General features: G+C 33.3%; 1 pseudogene; it reads right to left on the bottom strand.

Moving 5' to 3' along the window:
* Nucleotides 1–794: 794 nt before the first annotated feature.
* LOC127550058 (mitochondrial import receptor subunit TOM20 homolog) lies at nt 795–1,233 on the bottom strand (annotated as a pseudogene).
* Between the last annotated feature and the right edge of the window lie 4,324 nt (nt 1,234–5,557).

Genomic DNA, 5,557 nt, shown 5'->3' with positions numbered 1-5,557 from the left:
AGTTTAGAAGTTATAGAATTATGTTTGCTGGATATTATCTACAAGATGATTTTGGGTATCTTTCTGGTAGCAGCATTTAGTAGGTAAGTGCAGGCTGAGTAGGTAAGGCAGAGAATTGAAAGCCAGTTATAGATTTCATATCTAAGATAAGGATTAATACTGTGGCCAGAGTGCTTCATCAATTTGTACCATTTCACTGGACAAACCTAATCATATAGGTGTTATTACCTTGTGAATCTGATATCTGGCTGATAGAATCTAGGATGGTTGATGCCATCCTGGGAATTGGTTTTGACAAATGGTCTTAGTTTCAGATTTGTTGGGAACTGATTTTCATACATCAAATCAGTTAGTTGTGCAGTTTATAAAAACCCTATATGGGACATAGTAGTGGGTATTCGGCCTTAAATGAAAGCAAAACAAATGTCTAATGGTGAAAATATCAAAGACTTGAAAGAATCAGTTTCCATCTAGCCCACTCTTCCTAGAGGATATGATGGGTTGTTGTTTTTTTTTTTTCCTTGCTTGTTTGATTCTTTTAAAAAAATCATTATTTATCATCATTCGTGGTGTATTTATAAAATAAAAAATTGCCAAACTATGTTACTGAGATAAAAAATAAAATCAAAGCAAATTTACATAAACAAAGTTATAATCAACTTTAGTATATTTCAGACTATACACAGTCCATAACTACTGCGTTTACTCTCCTCTCCCCCCCAATAGCTGCTCATCTTTTGGTCTAAGAATTATTTTTTAAAAATTATTAGGATTTTATTATATTGACACGTTTCTCATTTCACATCATCTTTGGCCAAGCTGTGTATACTCACAATTCTTTGGCTAATTGTTGGCAGCTTAGTCAGAAGCATCTGGAACATTGCTGATGGAAGAGTTTGCTATAAAACTTGCAACAACTGTTGTGGCGGCAGCCCATAGACAGCAATGCATTTCTCAAGTGGTCAACACCTTTTTCATATTCACCTTGGTCTAGTAATTCCTCATCAAACTGTATTTCTTCAAGGAAGAATTTCTGAACAGTTTCTGTATCTTTAAGATCAGGTAACTTGGAAAGTCTGATTCTCTATTTAACAAGTTTCTGTTTCTTTCTTTGCTCTTGAAATCTTTTCTTGAAGTTAAGGTCACTTGTCTCTTGTGGTCAAAGTAAATACAATGCCGATGAAGAGGGCTTCTGCCAGTGCTGGCAGCAATTGCACCGCTCCTGCCCACCATGTTTTGGGCTGCTGTTTGCTATGGAGGTAGCTGCAGTAGCACTATACCCCACTCACCCCTAAGCCAGGAGGATATAGTGTTAATGTCTATTATCAGTCAAACTTATTGTAGAATCTCAGAGTTGGAAGGAAATTTAGAAGCTATAACCCCCTAATTCTACATCATCTCTTGAATCCCTTCAATAAAGCTCTCAAAACGTGGTTACCTAATCTTTATTTGAATATTTCATTTCTGGTAAAAGAGAATTCACTGTCTCATGAGATATCCCATTCCATTACTTGATAGTCCTAATTATTATTTTTTAAAGAAGATCCTTATGATGAGCTGAATTTTTTCTCCCTATAATTTCGGGTCATTGGCCCTTGTTTGGCTCTCTGAAACTAATCAAAATAAACTTAATTCCTATTCCACATGGTAGATCTGTAGATATAGAAATCCAGGTAGTCTTTCTTTCTAAGTTCTTTCTTTAGAATAAACACCTTTAAAACATTTTTAAAGTCCCTACTATGATGTCTGAAGATGAAATGGAGATAATCAAGGCAATTTTGCTAACTGTGTCATCAAAGAAGCTGTCTAGGTTCTACCAAACTGGAAAAACTTCAACAGTAGTCCTGGAAAGATTTGTATTTAATGTCTGGGGACTTGCCTACCTCTTTATGAAGTTTACCACAAGCAGTTTGACTAGTCCCCAAACAGTAGACATATTCTTTTTCTATGACCATTTTTGAAATGGATCACATAGAAATGGACTCAAGAGTATTGAGATTCCCTTTACAATTTTCTTTGTTTTGTGGCTCTGGCAACCCATGAAACAAAAAACAAAAACAAAAACAAAAACTTACAAAGTAAACCTCAGTGTTATCCAGTTCTTGTCTATCACTACAGTGATGATGACAAAACTTTTACCAAAGGGGCATAGAATATTATGAATAAGTTAAAACTAACTGTTGGGACTCTGAGATGTACATATCTATAACAACCAACATGTTGCTATACAACTGAAACAGCAAAACCACATCAAAATAAATATTTTCCTGGGTACAAAACCAGAAGACATAAGAACATTGAAACTAAAAAGAAAAATAAACTTACAAGTTTATTCTTGGAGGGGAAAATAAAGGAGTTGATTTTAACATGCTCAAAGGCAATAAAAAGAATCATTTCATAGTATACTCAATCATCTGACCATAAAATATTGATAATGTGCATAAACTTTTTAAAAAGGGAAAATACTATCATAACTTCATTTTAAAGACCCAAAACTTTTAGAGAGGATGATTAAGTTAGTAAAGCAGAAATCAAAGCAACACAAAATTAGAAAAAAAATAAGAATTAAAAGATATTGCTTACAATTAATACACCCCTAACTTGACTTATTTGAAGAAGATGTTGATACTAAAATGGAAGGGGGGAGGGGAAATGGATAAACTTATAGACACTAGATCTTATTATCATTGTTTTTATAGAATTTTAATCAATGTAACATGGTTCTCACATGAAGTGGCCAAAAGAATACAGAAACCATATTAATCAGCAAACAATCTATTTCCTTGTGAAGTGAATTAACATAGCATCCAATGACATTTATTTAGGTCAAAAATTCACTTATAAAACATTTAGGATAATTGATGGTTAAAAAAACTCACAAAGAAGTATCACTTCACAGAACAGTGAAAACAATGACAGCTATATTCTATACAAAGTTTGACATAAGTTCTCTCCTTTTAAGAGAAAGCTATGTATGTGTATTTATGTAGGATCATGCAGGTATTTAATATGATGCATTTCATATGATGCCAATCTTGGTCATTTTGCTGGTTTTGCTTAACTGTATATATATTTTTAATTAATGAAGAATTTACAGCAGGGGAGGGGACATCTAGAAACAATTATGATACAAAACCAAATAAAATTATTTGGAAAAGAAAGTTTTGTATAAGACTCAACTAATCCAGATCATCCAATAAATTAAATTAGGAACCAAATAGACAGATATTGAAACCAACAAAGTAATTAGATTATGCTTAGAAGCTACCATAAATAATAACTCAATCAAGTTTTTTTTAAAATTTTTCCTCAATTACACGACAAGATGATTCTTAGCATTCATTTTTATAAGCTTTTGAGTTTCAAATTTTCATCCCTCCCTCCTCTGTCCTCTTCTAAAAATGGCAGGCAATTTGATATAGATTATCCATGTGCTATCATGTAAAACATTTCCATATTAGTCACACTTGTGAAAGAATAACCAGATCAAAAGGAGAAAAAATATGAAAAAAATATTCTTCAATCTGTATTCAGAGTCTATTAGTTATTTATCTGGATGTGAATAGCATTTTCCTTCTTTAGTTGTACTTATCTTGAATCATTGTGTTGCTGAAAAGCTGACTCATTCATAATTGATCATCACATAGTGTTGATGATACTATGTACATTTCACTTTGCATTAATTTGTACAAGTCTTTCCAGATTTTTCTGAAATCTGCCTATTCATCATTTCTTATTGTACAATAGTATTCCATTACATTTGTATACTGTAGCTTGTTTAGCCATTTTCCAATTTATCAGTACTCCCCCAATTTCTAATATTTTGCCACCACGAAAAGGGCTGCTATAAATATTTTTGCACATTTAAGACCTTTTTCCTTTTTGGTCATTTCATTAAAATATAGACCCAGTAGGTATTGCTGGATCAAAGGGTACACATAGTTTGGTTCCCTTTTAGGCAGAGTTCCAAATTGTCCTCCAGAATGGTTGGATCAGTTTACAACTCCATCAACAATGCATTGATGTCCAGTTTTCCTATATCCTCTCCAACATTTTCATTTTCCTTTTTTGTTGTATTAGCCAATCTAACAGGTGATAATTTTATTATTTTATTTTAGCGTGCATTTGTCTAATCAAAAATTATTTAGAGCATTTCTATATGCCTATAGATAGCTTTGATTTCTTCATCTGAAAACTGCCTGTTCAAATTCTTTGACCTGCTCATTTTCATCATTTAACAATTTGGGAACGGCTCATATTCTTATAAATTTGCAGTTGAGAAATGCTAGCTTTATCAGAGACATTTGCTGTAAAGATTGTCTCCCAGCTTTCTGATTTCCTTCTAATCTTGATTGCATTGGCTTTCTTTGTACAAAAGATTTTTATCTTAATATAATCAATTTACATTTCATAAAGTTCTCTAATTTCTGTTTACTCATGAATTCTTCCCTATCAATCAAGTTATTGTTAAATGTCTATGATATTTTCTCAGTGCTGCATAGAAAACTTTTAATTCTTCCTTTACTGATTTGATCTCCTTTTTTTGGAAATTATTTGTTTTTTTTTTTCCCTCAAGCCAATCTGCTCTTTCATAAAAAATTTTACTTTCCATTAACTCAAGAAGACAAAGACCATCCACCATCAGCTATCTTTTATTCTATATTTTAGTTCTTCAAACTTTGTTACATAATACTCCAGGCTTTCTATTCTTTTGCTTCATTCTCTGAAGAAGTATATTTTCATTTCAAAAAGGTCAAATCTACCACTAAGCCCTTGATTTCATCTCATCCTGCTTTCTCCAGGCATTTGTCAATTCACTCATTCTCTCTCATCTTCAGTATCTCCTTATTAATTAGATCATTCCTCATTGCTGAAAAACATGCCTGAGCCCAATCCTTAAAAAAAAAAATCCTGTTGACCTTGACATCATTATATCACATTCTAGTTCTTTTTCATTTTCACACAATCTCCTAAATAAAATTCTCTACATTCATTTCCTCCATTTCTTTACCTCTCAATCATTTGTAGTCTGACTTCCAAACTCAAAACTAATCCAAAACTATATTCCCCAAAGTAATAAAATATCTCTGAACTGATAAACATGATATCTAAGTTTAAGACTCATGTTCAAAGAATGTTGTGATGCAGGAGCCACCTGCCAGTGGCTGCTGGAGGTCTAATTCAGACCTGTAGAATGGATCTCTTCATGTGAGAGGATGCTGCTGCTGTTGCTGCTGCTGCTGCTGATGATGATGATGATGATAAAAGGAGACTAAGAGGCAGTTGCTGTTCTCTGACCTCTCTTTTCTTCCCTCTGCCTCCAATTTATTTCATTCCCAGTTCACAAGCAGTAACGTGTCAGTAACGGCTGCTTTGCAGCTCCTTTAGATGTTATAATTCATAGCTATGAAGGCTCTTGGAGAATTGACCTGCCCTTTCACCTAGGCATGGTCTTTAACAATTCCCTGTTTTTTGTTTTATGGATATTTCCCCCCAACAGCATGGTCAGTAAGCTTGTGCATTTGCTGTTATCTGAGTCTGCACACTGAGGAATACA

This window comes from Antechinus flavipes, chromosome 1 (genome assembly GCF_016432865.1).
Source record: "Antechinus flavipes isolate AdamAnt ecotype Samford, QLD, Australia chromosome 1, AdamAnt_v2, whole genome shotgun sequence".
Lineage (NCBI taxonomy): Eukaryota > Metazoa > Chordata > Mammalia > Dasyuromorphia > Dasyuridae > Antechinus > Antechinus flavipes.
Note: the sequence above shows the minus strand (reverse complement) of the source record. Positions and strands in the feature narration are given on the sequence as shown.